Below are 21015 nucleotides of genomic sequence, written 5' to 3' on the forward strand. Positions count from 1 at the left end.
TTGGTATATGAAGTTGTGTGGTCATGATGTCTTACAAACTCTTGTCTCAGTGACCTGAACACACAGAAGTTCTCTCCCCCTCCTCCCTTCCCCTAGATTTCAGAGGTGGCATTTTCCTTTAAATTTTGTAGCATACCCCTTTCTCTGACCCCCGTTGCCATAGCTGGAAATTCAGTCATTCCCAGCACTATGCAAGGAAACTTGGAAAACCAGTGCTCCAGACCAAACCCTTACAACATGTATTAAGGGTATTTTACAAGTGGTCATGTTATGGTGGAGGTTGTTCAGGGAAATTTATCCCTGATGCATGAGGCAATAAAAATGTACAAGTAGAAAGAAGAAGAAGAATAACCATGAAGTTTGTCTTATGGATAATAGTTGTCTTGACCAGAGGCAGAAGAAGCTCAAGAAAGTATTCATGCACACTTGAGTGTGTGTGGAGAAAGAGAGATGATCTGATCCAATCTGTTAGTTCAGCATATTTTAAATTATGGCATGTATTTGTGTGAGGAGGATTAGGATTAGTCAACTTTTCCTTAAGGTTCTTTGCTATCCTCATAATGCAGATCCTAGTAGTTGCAATTATTCCAAGGGTTAACTACACACGACAACACATCAGTCAGCTGTCAAGACCTTGGATGTTTTAACTGACTGTGATTGCCTGGGCTCTGACTGGGAGAAGAGTGCAAGTCAAATGCGGCTTTAAACCCAATAAAAGCAAGTGCAAGAATGTTGTTTCTGCTGTGAGTTTAACGCGTAATGGCAACAGAGAATGTGCCTGCTCAGAGGCATATAACTCAGCATTCAGGGTGGACTTGTTTAGATCAAAAGGGAAACTTCACCAAAAGACTTGCTCTGACCTTAAGAGGCCAACTATTTTTTATTTTTGAATGTAATAGTTCTGAATTTAATGCTGATCCTGCTGGAAGACTTGAAACAAAAAGAATGAACAAACTCCAGGGGAAAATCAGAAACATAGTAATTCTTGGTATCCAGTCTCTTGTGGAATGGAGTCGAAGATCTTTGTTTTTTATCAGAAAAACGGTCATAACCTCATCAAGCATTCCCTCCCTTCCTCATCCCTCCCAGAAGGTACAGTACTCTTAATTAGTTTTGGCAGAGAAAAGCTGTGAGGAAGTCAGGGAATATGTTTTATTTTATAGCATTATCAGTAGTCAGAATTAGTTCTTAACCTAAAATTTCAAAGATGTAGTTTATAAGGATATATCTACAGCAGTTTCTGTTCATTTCCACTCCTTTAACTTGTATAATATAAACAGTGTGTGATTAACATGATCCATGAAAAATGCAAAAATGCATGATTAACTAGAAGAAAAGTGATTTTTTTTTTTTTTTTAATAAATGCTTAAAGCTAAGTATTTGCCTGTTTCTCTACAAAATCAGCAAGCTTCTCTGTACATTAGCCTGATGAAATGGTGGCCATCCTGCTTCTCCATTTGCACCTGTGTGTTGTAGCTGCCCACTGGGGCTGTCGCATGACTGGAACGGTCTTGTCTTCGCTATGGATATCGGTGCTACCTTTAATACACTGGTTTCTGGTCTTTCGATTTGTTTGGGGGAATTCCAAATTGCAATTTTACTTTTTGCTGCAACATTACTCTGTAAAACTATCTACTTAAAACAAAACAAACAAACAAAAAACCACTGTGGGTAATACTATCCACAACAAATCTGGCATATAACTGTGGTCTAGGCAAGTATAGTGTCTGTGCTGTGTAGAATCATAGAATCATAGAATATCCTGAGTTGGAAGGGACCCTTAAGGATCATCAAGTCCAACTCTTGACACCGCACAGGTCTACCCAAAAGTTCAGACCATGTGACTAAGCGCACAGTCCAATCTCTTAAATTCAGTCAGGCTCGGTGCAGTCTGTGCTGTGTAATTGTAATGGAAGGATTTTAACTTAAAAAATAAATACCAGTATTGTTAGTGAAGTAATGAGTTAATGGACATGCAACTTCTAAGCAGATGCGTGTAGGATATGTTTGATATTTGTGAGGAACTGTGCTGAAGAAGAAGGGTGCAATTGCTCTGACCTTCATTCTTTGCTTACAGGAACAAAGCTAAGCATCTGTGATAAAGATAAAAGTGGCCATTGCTGTTTGAATTGGGGGCTTTTATCGATATTTGAACACAGTGGCCAAATCAAAGGTTGTTAAAAATAGGTGAAACTCAGATCTGGGTCAGGCCTAATGGTTACCTGACAGAGGTAGTTTCTTTTTTGATACACACAGCTGAAATTCAAAGCCTCTCTCCTCCAAAATTTTCAGGCATATTAGAAAGGGTCCTGACATACCTCAAATAACTCCTTTTTGGACAAGTGTGATATCAAATCCCCAAATAATTGGGTGCAGATCACAAAACAAACAAATGTGCTCCTGGTCTCCCAGGAAGGAACTGAGAACACAAACTACATATTTATTTGTGAAATTGGGCTCAAGAAGATATGGCCCTGTGCTTAGTGCTGCCTGAGGGAGAGAGTTGGAAAATGATTAAATTAGTTTTCTGTGTGTCTGTACAGTGACTATGAATGTTAGCACTAGGTCAAGTTCATTTTCCTTTGATTTTTTTTTTTAAATCAAAATCAGGTGTAGAACTGAGAAGTTAAAATAAGTTGCTGTAATGGTAGCAAGAAACAAGCTGCCTCATTTGTTCCTTCCCCTTTGCCATCACACCTCCTTTCCCCATTATCCAACCCTAAAACCTTAAAATATTTGTTTGATATTTTGATAATTTAAAGTTGTGGAACTGTTCCCACTGGTGCAGACCTGCCAGCACTAATTAAATTTCAGGTTTGGTCAATTATTTCTTTTTAAAATTGAGCTTTTTAAAACATATCTGAAGATGTAATTACCGTTATCTCTCTAGGGACCCTGGCTCCCTTCGTACTTTAATACCATTTCTTGGGAGTAAATTTATTTCATCTTTAATTCACACAGCTTTGAAGTTTAACAAGAGTTAGTGGAAAACCTGCATTAATTAGTCTTGTGCCACTTGCAATTTTCTTATTGCAAACTTTGCTCATAATGCATGAAAACAGGGATGGGTAATTTGCTTTGAACTTAAATAAGATGCTGCCTCTCAACCCTACCCACTAGTGTTTTATTTAGGTTTGTGTGGTGTATTTTAAGAAGTGCAAGGAAGTGCATAGCTGGTGATGTTCAGAACTGCTGAAGTTAGTTCACTGTATTTTCTAGAGGCTTCTTTTAAATTTACTGTTTGCCATTCATGGAATGACATGACAACTGTTTGACAAACATTTATAGAGCAATAAAATGTAGCTGTAATTCATACATAGTGCCCTCCAATGCAGCTCCAATTTATCTTTTAATGCTAGGACAATTTCAGGTAACATTTTGACTCTTAATGAATACTTCATACAGGTATGTATTGTACTACCAATGATATAAGCCATAGTGAACATGATCAGTGCTAGCAGCCAGTATGAAGTGTTTTAAAGGATGTGTTAAATACATCGCCTGATGTGCTGTGCCCATTGAATACCTAATTTGTGCTTCTAGGACCTAAACTCTTGTACATTTTGTAGTTTTAATTCTATTTAATGGAAAATCAGTGTTGATTATTATTGTGCATACAGCAGATGTCAGTGGCTGGCTCCTTACAACACATGGGTCTCTATTTTTACCATTGGCTTATCAAATAGCATTATTTGTATGTGAAACTAATATGTTGCAAAAAGCATGAGTTTGCCTTTACTAGCAATGAATTTTACCTTCAGGATTTCTGCTCACCTTATTTTAAGTCTCCCTTGATTTCCTTCATTAGTTTATATGTCACATTATTTACAGAGTTAATTCTTTGCTGCAGACCGAGACTGATTTTATTTAAGTGTGGCTTCTATTCAAAAGGATGCTTTTGTTCAACATAGTCTGTTTTTCTAAGACTTTCTTGCTTGTGTAGTTGCACATCAGTAATGTTTTCTTTCTTTTGCTCTCGTTTCTTCTCTTTCTAAGGACTCGCAGACTTTCAGCTTTGGTTTTGGAAAAATAGTTCTTTTAAAATAATAAGAAGCAAACCAGAAAACAACACCCTATAACTGTGTTGGAAAAAGTGAAAATGTAGCATTCATGCATACTTTGGGGAAAGAAGTTAGGCTGGTATATTTTACTCTGTTTTTACTAGAGAGATGGGTGTGTATGTGGGTTCTGTGGCTTTGGTGCTACTTGGTAACTTCAGTGACTTAACTGTATCTCTAGAAGAGAGGTGTTGAATATGTAAATACCTGTGTGCATTGAAGAAGAGTTGTCTTCTTTTTCTTGTTGCTGTTCTTAAATTTTCATAGTTCGCTTAGTATCCAACTAAAACATTTGATCTTTTGCTGGGAAAAAAAAAACAAACACACTACTTTTCATCCTGTAGCACTTGACAAGGTTATTTCAATGCAGGTTACTGATGCTGTGTGTGCATGGGCAAGGGGAGGATGCTACTATTTTAAGAAAATCTTTTCTATCAGTCTGTCATGCAGTCTGTAAAGGGAGCTTAAGTCTTAACCATAGTGCAAATAATTTGCCAAGCGGCATTTCCCGGACAGCTTATGGAAAGAAATTCTGGAGGATTCCCAAATTTAAATAATCAAAAGATACCGCTTGGTATGTCTATGGCTTTCTGGAACTGGAGTGCAGAACTGGCCGTGGAATAAATCCTCGGCACCCTGAGCTGCCCCAGGAGGCTGCAGAGCAGCAGACATGGAAAAAGAATTTTCCCGAAAGTTAAAACCTTATTCCTCTTTGAGGCCTGCAGTGATGGCCAGTGTCCAGCTGTGGTATCAAAACTGCGGTTTTAAAATTGGAATGAGAGGGTGGCTCTTAGCCACTTGCTAATCTTGTGCTGAATGTCTCCAAGAGAGTTACCAGTTCCACTGCTTCACAAGTGCAGAAGTAATCCCGGGGGGGCTTGCTCTGCAGACATGTTTCTGGATAGCAGCACTCCGAGAATGTTTGAAAACAGCGGTAACTAATTAGCTGCTGGAAATTGTATTTATTTGTTGGGCTAAGTGTGATACACAGTGTATATGAAGTTGTGCCTTCAGTGAAAATGAATCTGCATGTGCTGTAGGTTGAGCTTTTGGGTAAGTGTTTCCTTCTCTTTTACCTTTTCCATCTTTCTTGCTTTTGCCTGCATCCTCTGAAAGGAAGGAACTGTTTGTAGTAGACCCTAAAAACAAAGCATCATTTATTAAGACAAACAAACAAACAAAAAAATTAAAAATCTGGTAATATAGTTTTGTAAAAAATTGTGGCCTTTTTTTGGGTTGTTATCTTTGTTATTGGCCAACTACGTAAGTGCAGTACAGAAAGCACTTAATGACTGTTGAGTAATTTAAGATAGGAAGCATACTGTGGTACATCCTTTAATTTCTAACGTAATTTTAATTTCCAAGAACTAAATAGCAAGAAAAACAACTAATAGCAATGTTCTGTATTTTTATGCCAAAAGTTCTCTGCGGAGGGTTTTTCCTAAATTGGTCATTGAGTGCAGCACAGCTGCCACGATCAGTCTCTTTGGCCGTTGCAGCTTGTTTGTCTGAGTGTGTGTACCTCTGTCTTCTCAGTGATGTTACAAAATCCTTTAATTCACTACCTAAGTGGCAAGTATGAAGTGCTGTGGGGTTGTTTTGGTCATTATCATAATTGCATATTGTATGGGTTGGCAGAGCTGTCCAAGAATTAAAGCAATGTTAAAACATTAACTATATTACTGCTGGGCATTTCATTTGCCATTTCTCTTGAAATCTTGAAAGAAAAAGAGGAAGATAGAGACAAACTGCACACTGTGGTTGTTTCAGATGTGCCTTATGCTGAATTTTTACAGAAGCCTTAGAAGTGCAAAGTAGGCTTGATTTTGTTTCAGTGTAATACCTTCTCATTTTAATGTTGTTGCATTGCTAGTGATTAATTTGTGGAAGTGTTTTGCACAGGGGCATGTGAGAGCATAAGTAGTCTTCTTTAGTCAAAGATCTGGCAGATCATGTTCTCAAGTACCATTCTAATTTCTTTTAGATTTGCTTTCTCTAGAAATTGCCATCTATAAGGGGGAAAAAGTTATTAATTTTTCTAAAAACTCAGGAGCCTTTTCCCTTTAACTTGCAGGTTTTCAGGGAAATAGAATTGTAATGCTTTTATCCTCCTGTGATTCAAAATAAGTTACTTGTATGTGCTGGTGTCCATATAAGCACTCTACAGAAGATGAATTGCAGTAAGGTTGCACTTTTTGTTGTGGGAGAAAGTGAGAAGAAAGGAAGAAGATGCATTTAATACTGCTCAGAGGAACCAGCTCTAACAGGAGAATTTCCAAACTTTACCTCTGAAGTCAGAGGTTTACTGCAAGTCAATTTTGTTTGAATCAGCTAGTGGGAAGTGATGCCTAGCCAGAAATTAATGTGTTGTGTGTGCGTGCATCTGTGCATACATGTTATTAGGTCTCACAGTTCTGCCTAAATCACTGTGACTGTGTGCCTGGAGCCAAGTGTACACTTAAGTGTACTAGAGGATGTGGTCGGGAGTAGAGGGGGGTGGAAGTGTGAGGTAGGTCTCTCTTCCATTAAATTCTTTTTTTTTTTTTTTCATGGCTTTTAATAACCCACAACATCCCCCAGAGATGCCATGATAGGTAAGGGATCAGACTTGTTGAACCTGGGACAGCTTGTGTAGCTCCAGAGTGCAGCTATCTTAATTCTCCCAAGCACTTCCAAACAATTTGGTGTGGTGACAGAGGGGACAGTCCTGTTCCTCTGGGAGCCTCTGGGCCATGTGCTCTTGCCTCATCCCTTCATTTGGTGAGGGTGTTCGTGCAGTTACAGCTTGAGCAGAGGTCTGCTGCAGGTGAGCACTGAGCTGTGCGGCCCCAGGAGGATGGGTGCAGTTGGGTAATGAAGGGTTGGGGTTAGGTGTTCAGGGTGAGAGGGAGAGAGCCAAACCCATGGGTGGGCTTAAAGTGGATTTACAGTAGCTGTGAGGCAGTATAGAGACCAAACTGACTTGAAAATTAAGAACCTAAATATATTTTTCTCACTGTCTATGATATATTAGCATTTAATCCTCTTGTGAAGGTTCTGACTAGCATATAAAACAGATAAATATTATGTTGTGGCCTATGTAAAAGAGTAAGAAAATACTTAGATTATTTAAAAACCTTTTAAAGAGATACTATTCGTGCCTTTTAAAGTAGGGGCAGAAAAAAAAAGCAGATGGTAAATGCATTATATGATCATTTTCTTCATGGGTTAATCTGAATGACAAGTAAATATTTGGGGAAGGATGCTACCTGTGTGTGATTGTTTTCATAATGTTTATAAATATACTTGAATCATGTTTGCTAGCAATGTCAGGGTACCTAGTGTATTTCTACAAGTGCGTCTGGGTTGAAGAATGGTCTAGATAGTACATGTCCAGTTATAATCTTTCATAGCTTTTCTAATTCATTTATTTTTAAACCCTGGTGCTTTCTACTGCACTGAATGCTTTCTGACCTTTGATTTCTCTTACTGGAGGATGGGGAGGTAAGAAGGAAAAGAGGGGTCTTAGCAAATGCTTTTTCCCCACTCTGACAGGAAAGGTAGCTTACCTTGTTAGTCTTACTTGGGTTTAAAGGGTGCATGTGGAAGGATGGGGAGAAGGGGAATACAGATTATATTGCATCCTTCACACAAGGCAAATGTTAAAAGCAAAGTATCAAATATTTAGGAGTATTACAGATTTGATACAACCTACATAATAAATACAAGGCTTAAAAATGTCTGTGGTCCTTGCTGAACAACCTTTGTTCCATTAAATGATTTCTAATACTCTTTTAATAATGCTTACCTAAATTGAGTATTTAATATAAAGCATTTTGTTTTGTATTTAAAATTTATATGCTAAACTATATACCCATTAAGATTTTTTCATCCTACTTAGACATCATCCAGTTTTCAAAGATTGAAAAGTATTCTTTCATGCAGCTGCTTACTTTTTGCTAGATTAATTTCATCCCCTCCTTTATTTCCATTTTAAATGGAAACACCAGATAATTGGTTAAACACCAGATAATTGGTTCAGTAATGCCTCTCTCTTGTGATCTGGAGAGATGAGATTGTCAGCTACAATAACAGCTGTACAGCTGTATGTGTAATGTACAGCTGGAGAAAATCCATTTGTTCATTTCTTAACCTTTTGACACGTCTGTTTTTACAACCCTGCTTGTTTTTGATGGGGAGTTAAAATACGGAATAACCACTGCAGAAGGAAACATCTTCTGTTATGAACAGAGTGTAAACTGAGCGTAATGCAACAGGAGGGTTGCATCCTTACAGAATAGACTTTTACACATGTGAAAACCCCAAAGTAAAGGTCCTTCTCTTCTCTCACATGACTATCTGTTGAATTTTGATTTGCAGTAGTAAAAGGTGAATTTTAAAAGTCTTATTCATGTATACTAGACACACACCTGTAAACATTCACTTGAAATCAGTGATACTTTACCATAAAGGCAGGCTCAACCAAGTCAAGACTATCCTTCCTTCTGTTCATGGCAGCAAGCAAGGCAGGTCTCAGAAGTCAAGACAACTGATTTCCATGTGAAGATGCCAAAACGCCACTGTAATAAGCAGGCAAATTCAAAAGTTTAAAGCATTCACAGAGAAATTGGTTTAAAAGATCTATGTGCTGATGGCATACTGTCTTCAACCCTGAGCTCAAGGGAATTCTAAATCACTGGTGCATGTAGGTGCTGAAGAAAGAAGTAGTTTATCCATCTTCCATCTAATGGTATTATATGCATCAAGCCTTTAGGCTTCAGCAGCTTAATGCCAATCCTGCTTTTATTGCACTTGGGAAGCATAATGTTATATGCTACTTGCCCTTTTCAGTATCTTCCCAGTAGAAGTGGAGGTTTGTAATAATGTGGTGTGACAACAGGTCAAGTTTTCATCCTCCTCCTATCTAGACAAAATAAACATGTATTATGCAGCAGAATGTGGTGTTGATATTTCTTGCCTATCAGGTAAATGCATGTGTGAAATTGAAAGATTTTTTTTTTTTCTCTATTCTGTCATAAAAATTATGAGTGTGTTGTAATGCCATAAAACACGGCACTGGTTAGATATCATCTAAATGTGTGCAAGATAGCTTTCAGGCTAAGTTTCAGAGAAGATAAGAATCTGTCTGCTGCAGCAGAAGTACCCAAATGGACATTAATCCTGTTCCTGACCCTGGGCTCACTAGTTACTAGCTGGCTGTGCTGGAGGAGAGCCAGTCTCGTGCTAGCTCTAGGGCACTGGCAGAAACTACAGTGTTACTTTTGGGCTGCTGTGATGGAGAAAGTTTAGCACTGCCTTGTATCTGAATTCATTTCTATGTCTAGACAGACTTTTGTGATATCAACATGGTTCACAGCCTCTTTAGGGTTCTGTCTAATGAAGGTTACATATAGTGGTGTTCCTAAAAAATCGACTGTGAAGAGCTATGGCAGATGGAAATTAGGGTGTGCATTGCGTTCTGTATGGTTCTATATTTTTTTTTTATTTTTTTGTAGTCTGTTAAAATCAATGAGTTACGGTTTTCAGAAGCTAAATGTCTGGCTCAAGGACCTGTTCTCTAAAGCTACCATTCTCCTTCAGCTTCCCCTTGCTTGAAGTCTTGAGTTCTTAGCATTGACAAGGGACATGAAATGTGGAAACCCTCACCAAAGGACTGTTTTATATTTGGCCCTAAATGCCTTGATGAGATGTAGAAGCTTAGGCAAGAGGACAGTCAAAGTTACCAGGGTAACTGCAATGCTAAGACTTTATTACGCGTAACCTCTGCCTTCACTGTGCTGCTTTACTCATATTTCTTAAAATCCTATGAAATAGCTTCCATGCAATCAGCATCAGCTTTCCAGTCAAGAATACACATAACTAAGTAATGATATCAGATAGCCTGGAGAAGTGCAGATGATAACATTTTTGTTCACTGTGGGTTATTTTTCATTTTTTATAACTTTTTATCTAACCAAATTCACAAGGTGGACTCAAGAGTATTAGCTGAAGTAAGGCTTTACACTCCTGCATCAACTCATGTTCTGAGGATGGAAAAGAGTAAATCACTCACATTAAGAGCTCATGACTTACATGTGTGGAGAAAATGTGCCAAATTCATTTATTTTTTATGGCAGGTTAGAATATAACTCCTTTCTCAGAAATGGTTTATTTAATTTTAAACTTTTACGTATAAACAGTAATGGGATATCAACTGAACTTTTTAGGTGGCCTAGCACATGATTGATGCTTTAAATCCCAGTGACAAAGAACAGCTTGTTTCTTAAGTAAGTAAACTTAAAACTTGGGCTACTGATACCTAGTTAGTAAAGGGATGTATAATGTTTTTTTTAGTATTTGTGGGATGGCTTTTCCAGTTTCTTAATAAATGGAATAAATATTTCCTTAAAACTCACATGGGAAAATGGCTGCACACTTTGGAAATCTGAAAACCCTGATATGCAGCATCTATATCCCTTCAGTTCCACTTTGACACATCTGAAGATTTTCTAAAAATGAATCTAGTTCAGATGAGGATGTGGAGGTGCCTAATGAATTACCTTTATTTAAACTAACAGTATTGGAAGCTATCACTTCCAATGTCCTGTCATCTCTGTAACACGGGATAAATGGAGGGGTCAATGGGATCGATAAGGAAGGATTCCTAGCTACATCGCTATGTATAGAGTAATATTACAGTCTCAAAGCTTAACTACCAGTATCAGTGATATGTTCTTAAGCTGTGCTAGTCTGAAAAGAGAAAAGTAAACATAAGAGAAAGGAATGTCAATACTGGGGAAAATGGTGGGCCCCAGTGTAACACACTCAGTGCATACTCCATAATTGTTTTCCTGTTTGCTAATGTTGATTATCAAGTCCTTTATCTTAAATATGCTTCTTGCCACCTCTGGATGTTAGAGACAAAGTGCTGACATTGTGGGACTTGAAGTTCAAAATATCCTTTTCAGGGTACAGAGAAGCTGATAACAAACAAAATCCCATGGTTCCTGCTGTAAGAGCTCTGGTAAATCCTAATGATAATAGTTTTGCTCACATCCCTAGATATGCTATGCTAGCATGCAATCAATAAAATAATAAAATCAATAAAACAGAAAACCACAACTCAAATTCCTATAAATTGACAATGGTGACAGGTTAAGAGTATGTGGAATGCCCAGGACGTCAAGGTGCTTCCATCCTCACACATTCCTGTCTGTGTGGTATTCTTCCAAGACAGAGTTATTGGCAGATGCAAAAATATTAACAACAAATTATCCCAAGCTTCGGAAGTTTCTCCTAAGTGTTCTCCTAACACAAGACCCCTTCTTCCCTAGGCATGAATAAATTATAAATAAAACATATATAGCGAAATAAGCATGCATTTAACGTGGCTAAACTGGCTTAGTGTTTGCACACCCTTCTGGTGAGCAAGATGTCATACTTCAGGAACGCGGTTTGTGTCAATGTGTCAATTCCTTAAAATTGATTTACGTTGTTGTTCATTGAAGGGCACAGAGGGACATCGATGTTGAAACCCCTTCTTGATACTTCCAGTGGTAGTGGGCTGTGCTTGTAAAAAGGTGCTTTTAGGAGCTGTGACTCCACTGTCTCTCTAACTCTGTCATTGAGATCTCCTAACAGTGGAGACCAGCTTGGGAACTTCCCCTCCATCCATCAATGTACATGTGAATGACACAGGTTAGCCATGGAGCTCTTCCAGTTTTTTGTGTTCCTTTTTTTCTGAGCTGCAGTCAGCTACAACTACTGCCCTGTGAAAGGCAGCAGTATGATCACAGTCGGTTTGACTCATTGTTTGGTGCTCAGGCCTTCAGCCTTTGACATTGTTTTCAAAGAATTTTGCTCTAATTTCATTGGAGGGGAATGCTTCCCCCAGATTGTTTTTCTAAGCTTTGGACTATTTTGCAATTAACTTGTAATTGGCAGGATTTGTGCATAGTTTAGAAGTTTAAAATGTTTCAAGTCCTTTAGTTTAGATTATAAAGAACATGTATTCATTGAAAAAATTGGAGTGGATTTTTTAATATCTTTTGGTGCTCTGTTAAGTGATGCTGATCAGTTGCAAAAGGGGTCTGGTTTACTCTCCTCACTCAAATTATCCTGGGGAAGAATGTAACCATTTCTGCGGCATAATGGATAGTGAGATAAATGTTTTTGGATGCAGAAACAAATATAACTGATATCATCTGTGGCTGTATATAGAAACTGATGTAAAAGAAGAAAAATGATGTGGAGGAGAGCCACCATCCTTTTTCACTAAATAAAGTTAATGCAGAAATTATTTTCAAGCCCAGATTCAGTACAAGTGTCTTACTAAAGAGTTATTTTTGATCATCTGTTACTGATCAAAGTTATACAAACTTCACGAATCTTTTGCCAAAATCCTTGTTAATTAAGCATTTTAATAGCTACATAATTTCTGAATACCTGTAAAAGTGAGATGCTCCTTACTGAAACCCTTCCTCTGGGAGGAATACGTTATAGGTCATGCAAAAGGGGGAGAGTAGGAGAAGGCCCAGCTACTGCTCTTTCAACCTGTGCCTCTTTGTAGTAAAATAATGGTAGTCAGGGTTTCCAAAGAGATGGGGATTTGAAAAGTGAGAATGCCAGCTAATAGCTGTGGTAACAGGCTGAACGTGGTGGAATAATAGCTGTGCAGTGGCCTCTCAGCCTTGTGGTGTGCCCCAGCACTCAGTAGTGAATGTGCAGCTTTGTTTGACCATGGAAATCCAGGCAGGAACAGGGAGACCCGCTTGCATCCTGCTCCGCTGGGAGAAGTGTGGAGCTCAGCCTCTTCACCCTCCCCGGCTGCCCTACCAGCCCTTTCGTGCTGAATGTGACAGAAGATAGCTCATCAAAGATTTACAGCTTGATGGTGACGTTTTGGTCTTGGAGGAAAATTAATGTTTTATTGGGTGAGGTTTTTTAAAAAAAAATAAACAGGGGCTATGAGTCAGAATGGCTCCTAAAGATGAGGCCGGGCACTGAATTACCTGGTAAGTTCCCATGTGTAAGGGCTATGGAGTTGAGAAACCCATGATGGTATAAAAGGAAGAGCAACAAAACGAATTGTTTTCTTGCATGGCTTGTTCAGAAAACTCCGCAGTTACAACAATGCTGTAATATGTGCTCAAATGGTCTGCCTCCTGCCTTCAGTGTTTCTGGGTCATGGTATTTACCTTTCTGGCAAAGTTTCTCAAAGCCTGAGCTGTGAGTTTTGGTTTTGAGATTTTGATTTGGAGCCCAACTGAATATTTAAACAGAGGGATTTACTACTTGTTTCTCACAGAAAACGAGCAAGTGGAAAACCCAAACAACAAGAAAAACAGTGGGATTAAATGTCCCTGTCTGGAAGAAAGATACAGTGTGAAGGAGAAACCTGAGAAAAACAACTCTTATTTGCTGCACTAAGAAGGTTTGAGTAGGAGTCTAAGTTTCTCCCTTCTCTCTATCTGACCTGAGAACTGAAAAGGCAAATCTGAACTGTGTACTGACCACTGCTGGCTGTTTGGGCCACACAGATGGTGTTAGATGTTGATTGGAGTTACCTGCAGTCTGAAAACTGGCCAGAGTAGAAGTGTGTTTGAGACTGTAAGAGAGAGGCAATGTGGCATTGACTGTAACTGTAAAAGTAAGGCAAGCAGAAGGGTAGTGGCAGGCAGTTATCTCATGTCTTCTCATGAATGGTTTCAATTTCTCTTATCTTGCTCTAAGACATGTAGTGGTACCCTTTTACAAATGAGATTTTATGCCTCTTTCCTGTTTGTCAGGTTTTGTTCCTCTGAGTTGACAAAAAAAAAAAAAAGCATAATAAATCAAATGCTCAGTACAAATTTGAACACCCCTTTTCACTGACTTTCCCTGAACAGTGATCAATGAAGATCAATTGAAATAGCTCTGAATGTTAGAGAATTCAAACTTTTAAGTCCAGTCCTTATTTTTCTGTAGGAATTAGTGAAGAAGGCATGTGGGCTGCTCTGTAATACATGTAGCTTTTAATAAACTGACTGCCTTTCTGGTTCAAATTAAGCATTACATTGTTTTATTAAGAAGAAAGTGCAGAGAAAGTCTTATGACTCAATGAGTCGGTTATTGTGAATTATGCATTAAATATTCACACTAGACAAGTCCAAGCCTCTAATCTGTTTGTTTCTTGCCCTGTGGCTTCGGAAGTGTGTGACTGTTGGCACTGCTAATCTTGGCTGCTGATGCGTCAGTGAATACTGCAGGCATTAGCACCATCTGTACGTGGGTGCAGTGGCTGCACTGCAGCGGGACACTGACACTGCAGGGATCTCAGATCACCTCAATTCTTGCTTTGCTTCTTGCACACAGAAGTCCTAGGGAAAGAAGTGCTTGTTTGAGAAAGGAATGTTGGTATTAATGGCTTCTCTTCATGAAGTAGCAGCTAAAGAGTAGCAGGGAGCAGCACGCTGCAATATTGCCTTAAAGCAACACTGAAAGTATTGTTAAGCCACTTCATCAAAAGCTGGCTCTGCTAGAGTGGCTTTCACAGAGATACCTTATAGTTGAATGGCAACATGGTAGGGGAGGACCAAAACAAGGTATACAACAGGTCTGGATGTAAAAGGATCATTGGTAGAAAAAAAGCAAAAAATGACGGTTGGGTGTGACTGCACTGTTACAGGTCTCTTGTATATGGCAGTAATGAGAGGTCGTGAGTTACTGCTGTGACCAGTTGGTTTGTTGTCATTTGGCAGTCTGAGTCTTCTGGACCTTATTGACATGAAATACCATTCTTAGCTATGAAAGCAACAGAGTAGGAGGAACTGTGGTACACTACTGCTTTGAACTTGAACACCTATTTGGGTTCTTTTTATTTATTTATTTTCATTTAAAGTGCTGCAAGATCTTAAAATACTATTACTGTATGTTGCAAAAATCTGTTCCAGTCATTTATCAAGTTGAAGACATTCCTATTGAATTAGGGTTTTCAAAGAGCTATTTGCTTACTGTTATAATACCACCTTAAAATTAAGACCTGTTGTTGCATTTTAATAGAGTGGGCAAAAGAAAATGACTGATTAATTGAAAGGGCAGAGCCAGCCTGTGGTGGACCCTGGCCGTCAGTGTCTCTTAATTCCAGCATGGGCAGAGTGTAAGGATTTCTCTCCTCAAGAAATAAACACGAATGCTTCTTTCTGTAGCTTTTATTTTTGTTGAAGAGAGGAAACCCAAAGGAAAGGTTTTATTTTACTGTAAATGCAAACATCTGTTAGCATGAGTCCAGTGTTATTATTACAGTTCTGTTTCAAAATTCCAGTTGCTAAACTTCCTGAGGTGCAGAGGAGGTTCCAGTAAGTGTCTCCAATTCAAAAACAAATCGAAGAAATCCTTTTGCTGGATTTAAAGGAAAATACCAAGTCTTTAAAGTTTCTGAAATTCACTTTTATTTAGAATTAAGGAGATCATCTATTTCAAAGATCTGGCTTTTACAAAATGTGTTTTTTTATTCATTCGTTTGCCTTTTTTAAAGATATTTTCAATGGAAATGTTTAGAAGTCAACAAAAAATTAGTGGCAGAAGTCAAAAACAATCTGTTAAAATGAGTTTTAAAGAACTGGTCGTTTTTTGCTAGATATTGCAGTTATGAGTTTGTGTTAAATTGTAAGAGATTAGTCGTATCAAGATTCCTTTTCTGTGGTCACGCAATTAAATTTTTGGCTGTGACTATTAAAATAATCCCTAGATGCTGTCATTTCTTTTACTGCAACTGTGCATCCCTCTGTGAAGTTTATTTGCTTACTGCAAGGTATTTAGCATTTTTCATCTTAAAAACTTCACAATGTTCTTGGTAAAGCAACCAGCATGTTGTGCTGTGTAGGGATGACTAGCCAAGAACCCCAGTGTGCTTGTGCTGCAGCAGGCTCTGAAGGTGAACTTCAGCTCGGTTAGATAAGTTGGAAACTGCCCTTAGCAGTAGCATTTGGCATGATGGGGCATTTGCTGGCAGCAGTAGACTGATCCAGGAAGAAGTATAAAACAGACCTGATGTCCAAACACTCTTACAGTGGTGTAGTGTATGATGGAGGCATAGTATTGTGGCAGCAGCAAGGCCTGATCCAGTGTGGTGCTGTGCAGAAAGAAGAGCACGTGTGGATTTTCATTCTGGTTGTGGTGTGGACATCTGAATGTAAACATGCTTAAAAAATTCAGGCAGCAGCACATTGAACGCTTACTGTTTAGTCTTCCATAAATACCAGTATGGACAGAGAAGAAAGCCTTGATTGCATTATCATCCATGGTAGAGATAAGAACTGTGTATTTATTCCTACATATGCGTTCATATCAACATGTCTTCACTGAGTTTTCATTTAATCTTACTTGCTGATTTACTTACATAAATGGGCCCTTTTTTTTTTTTTCATCTCCTTGTGGACCTCCAAAGTTCCCAAGGAGATGGAAAATAATCCTTTTAAAAGGCCTATAAATGGAGCACTGGATCCATATGCCCTATTTGCGTTGCAGTACCTCAGCAGCACGTGGTGGACTGTTCCTTTTTCTAGGTGTCTCTGCAGCACTGTATACAGACCAAATATCTACTGCATTGCAGAGAGTTATTAATACATTACTTGCACTTTCAGTGAAGATGTCAATTTGTCCTTAAGCCTGAATGTACCCTGTGGTTGAGTTATGTTTTTTTTTTTTTTTTTTTCCCCTGAGTTTTGCTGAGAATAACTTATTTCTTCAGTAAATCCTTAGCCAACTGGCAATTACAGAATAACATCATTCCTAACCTCTCTAAACTCCATGTAATGTTTAAGTTTAGAAATATCACAGCTTTATTCCAAAACAAAAACAGGTCACCTTTCTCAGCTCTTCATCCTTGATGCATTAATAATGCAGTCTATGGCACTCTGCGGGCAGCGAGAGGGAGGAGGAGACAGGGCAGAGAAATGAGCAGGATGCCAGCTCCTGGAAGATACTGCAGATAAGCAGAAGCCAAATCCAAGAGATATGAAACGACAGAAAATAAGGAGAAGTGAGGCGAAAACATTGTTTTTCTGGCACATCTATGTACTCTTTTATTGGCAATGCACATTAAAAACAAAAGGATTTGAATTGCTGGTATTCTGCACTGACAGATCTCAGTGCTACACATCTTTAAAGGGATGCATGGGGGGAATTCCTTGGGAAATCTTCACGTGTGGGGTAAACTTCTGCTGACATAATGTGGGGATGGGAGCCAAGGCCAAATGTGGATGCGTAGAGAGGAAAGAACAAAGCAGAACAGTGTAAGGACCTTGCACCTAGCCCACTGAGGCAAACGTAGGAAGCTCTCCGTTGCTGGCTGCCTCTTGGTTGGCCCATTGCTGAGCTTGATTCAAGCCTTTGGAGTTCAGGAGGTTTGTCATTGCTAAATGACAGAGCATTTTTGCTTTGCTGGTGTTGCTTGTGTGTAACAGGGCAGTAGCTCACAGAAGTGACCAAGCAATGACCTGCATCTCATTGACGCTGTACAGATCTGCCCAAGGGTTAGATGAAACCTCCTTCAGAGGTGCTAAAAGCTCCATGAGCAAGGCGGGCACCACGTGTGAGGGAAGCAGAGGTTCAGGGAAGTGAATTTTTGGCTTCTGTGTGAATGTTGAAGTACAGCAAATGTTCGGTGTGTTTGCCACATTTGGGTTATTTGACCAAGGGCCCTGTGGTCTGCGTACATGTGTGATGAGGACGCTGGGGCTGGTGTTGGACTTTCTATGCCTGTGAATGTGTCCAGGATTTGCAGATACATGGTGACCTGTCTGAAGTATTATGCAGGTCTTGCAAAAATTGGGAGTGTGCATGTATATCTTTTAATGTAAATATGCATATGTTAGAAAAACCCTCAAAAACTACAGGAGAATATATTTGAGAGAGAGCATGTCTCAAAGATCCCTGGCAGCAGCGAGGCAGTGGGTTGTAAACAGCTGATCTTTAAGCCTGGGTAAATGGGACTTCACCCTGGCAGCCCGGATGTTGAGATCAAAGTGTTTCACGGCTCTGTGAACGGCCTCAAGGCCGTCTTCACTTCCCTTTTCTACCCCCAGCTTCCTGCTGCAAGGGTGTTGTTCAATGAATACGCTCTTCAGGAAAGCTCAAAGTGAAGTCGAGGCCATGTTGCATGTAAGGAGTGAGGGAGTGAATGTGAAGTGTGGTTTTAAAGATTAGAGTAGCTCTTTGTGTGTTAGGGTTGAGCATGCAGCTGGGAGAGCACACCTGGGAAGTGGTGCCAGCAGCTGGGAACTCTTCTGACTTCCTTTGCCTCCCAGCTCCAAGCTGGAAATGCCACCACCCCCTCCAAGGGCCAGAAGAGTTCCTGGGCAGAGGAGCCATCATCAGCTTTTCCACCTGTTAGCACTGGTTTGCGAGGAGTAGGACTGGGGCTGAATTGAATTGTCAAACTCTCGCCCCTGTCATGCACACAACTGCACCCAGCCCTGCTTTAAGATGCACAGGAATAGTTCATCTCTGGATCGATAGTTTCTTTGTTTTTCTGGGTAAGTTAGTGCTATCAATGTCCAGACAGGCATCATACGCAGTTGTTTTTTTTGTTTTTTTTTCCTGGTTACAAAGCCCAGTGATTTGGGGAGTGACTTGGACCGCAGGACGTGCAGGCACCAAGCAACCAAGCAAGGTTTTCTGATAAACCTTCTTTCTGTCTCTCATCTTTTTTGCTTGCATCCCTGTTCCTTTCTTATCCTTACACACACTTGTTTTCTTCCTTCTCCACCCATTTTTCTCCTTTTCTCTATGTTTAACTTTTCCCTCCCATTTGTCCTCTCATTGTCCCCTTCCCTTCAAAAGTCCTTTCTCTTTTATTTTGCTTCATAGTGATTTAGCACGAAGCATTTGGTGGCTCAGCATTCACCTTTTCTTCTGAAAGTATCTCCTCTGTCCCTTTAAAAAACACTGAAGTTTTGCAAACACACTGTAAAAGCCTGTTCCTGTTTATGTAAAGGCAGAATAGGGTCCAGAACGATCCCTTTTAATTAGCGTTGCAGGTTCATGGGAGTTTCTAATATAAATACAGGAATTTCACAATGCCAGCAGGTTATTTATTTGCTTTGCATGCTTATCAATATTGTCGGCGAATCAAGGGGTCAAAGCGTAAGAAATGCCATGGAACCATGGGCTCTATTCGCTATTTTTACAGCTTTGTGCCCGGAAAAATGGAAGTTACTGGGTGTTGCTCAGTGAAGTGTGCGTTTCAAAGTTACCCACAGCGATGCCCATTGTCCTGTCCCTGAATCGAATGATGTAATGTTTCATTTAAGGCTCTTAGCGATGCTGAAGGCTCTCGGTGCACTGGGAAAAAGGCAGTGAGAAAGTTGTGAATCAGGTTTCTGTAAAGCCTTTGTGTTTAGGGTTTTGATAGATAAAAGCTGACTCATGCAATATTTCTGGCGAAGGAGCTGTACGGACTAGTAAGTGCTTCTCATTTTACCTGAGTGCCCGGTGAGGTAATTTGGGAACAGCTGAAGGCAGAGCGTGCATTTATTCCCCGCTGCACAGGTAGGTCGTGGGTTGTTCTGTGAGGATTTGAAAAATAGAGAGGACTTGTTCGTTCTCTGTGCGGGGAGCCAGAGACATTCCTCAGTGGTGAGATACTGTCGCAGAGGATTTTCCCTTGCAATAATGTTCTCGGGCATTAGCGGGCTTGGTTCTGACAGAGGCTATTCTGCTCTAAGCGTTGCATGGTGGGGAGGGTGGCTTGACAGACAGAGACACATTAGCTGATGGCTTGTTTTTCCTTGTTGTAAGATTGCTAATAAATGGGATTTCTGTTGCTCAAAGTTCAGTTAAAGTACTTGGCAATGTATCGTTCGTGACAGTTCATACTGAATTCATAATCTCAAGAGATCTAATCCTGCAAATATTGTTAAGTCTCTAATGTGGCTTTGTTCACAGAGGGTATTAGTCTTAGAAGTGACATGTTCGTATTCAGAAGTTAGTAACTAGTAATCTGCTGACCTTCACTTGTGTAGTATTCAACTCAGAGAGGATATGGGGAGTGTGCTTAAGATCGTGTTGGAATCATTGTAGTGAATGTATTTTAATCTTTCTCAGTCAGGCAGCTGTATAACATTTATGTTTCTAAATTTCACTGCTGCATTTGAACTTAATGCTAAATGTAGAAATTGCTGTAAACAGTCCTGCTTAATTGTGTCTACAATATAAATGGTTTCTTTGAAATAAGCAGCTATTTCAAAGAAAATACAGGAAAGGATTCTTGTAGTCTCATCACTTTTATTTAGCTGAACTTCCAGAGGATGTGAAGCCTGTAATTTCTGGTAATGTTGACTTTGCAGATAACATCTTTGGTGCCCTTTTTCATGCCGGGAGAAAGGCAACAACAATACTAATTATGAATATAAATTGACTTGTGAGTTCTTAGTCATGCACTGTATCTTAAGATGTCATATGCAGTAAACAATGTGGAGGAATAAACACCTATATTTAGACAGGGCTTGCGGATCTTTGTATTTAAATACAAAATTGACTTAGAGTGCTTTATCTTGCATGTCCTAGAGTAGCCAGGGCTGTAGAGATAATGGCAAATCATTTGTCATTACTCTGACTGTAGTTACAAGCAGGAGGTATATGTTAAAGAAAAGCAAGTGATAGAAGAAGTTTGCACGTTTCTCTGGGCATTTGTTTATGATCACATGCTGAAAGCATTAGATACACTAAAAGATTTGTTTTGCATGTGGCTTCAATGTCGAAACTACTACTGCAGTTGCCTGTTGGGGTGAAATGCTGTGTTTCTTGCCCCTGCACCACTGTAGGGTAAGCACAAGTTGTGATTCTTGCTTGGGAGAGCTTTGGGATCGTGTCATGCCAGCATGCACTGTGTGTGTGTGTGTGTCTGTCTGTTTGTCAGTGGGGTGCAGGGGACGGAGGGGAGCAGGGAGGTCTGCAGGTCCAGGGGAAGGCTAGCTGGATTCATGCAAAGGCACTA

At 39.6% G+C, this 21015-nt stretch overlaps 1 protein-coding gene across 10 annotated transcripts in view; it reads left to right on the forward strand.

Moving 5' to 3' along the window:
• PLEKHG1 (pleckstrin homology and RhoGEF domain containing G1) overlaps window positions 1-21015 on the forward strand; it is a 198749-nt gene that overhangs the window by 122094 nt on the left and 55640 nt on the right. Inside the window, exon 1 of one of the 10 annotated variants that reach the window (XM_038176597.2) lies at window positions 19427-19568. The exons of the other annotated variants lie outside the window; for them this stretch is intronic. The gene's annotated coding sequence lies outside the window, so the exon portion shown is untranslated. Of the gene's footprint in view, window positions 1-19426; window positions 19569-21015 lie in introns of those variants that run through there. 10 annotated transcript variants of the gene reach the window in all.

This window comes from Anas platyrhynchos, chromosome 3 (genome assembly GCF_047663525.1).
Source record: "Anas platyrhynchos isolate ZD024472 breed Pekin duck chromosome 3, IASCAAS_PekinDuck_T2T, whole genome shotgun sequence".
Lineage (NCBI taxonomy): Eukaryota > Metazoa > Chordata > Aves > Anseriformes > Anatidae > Anas > Anas platyrhynchos.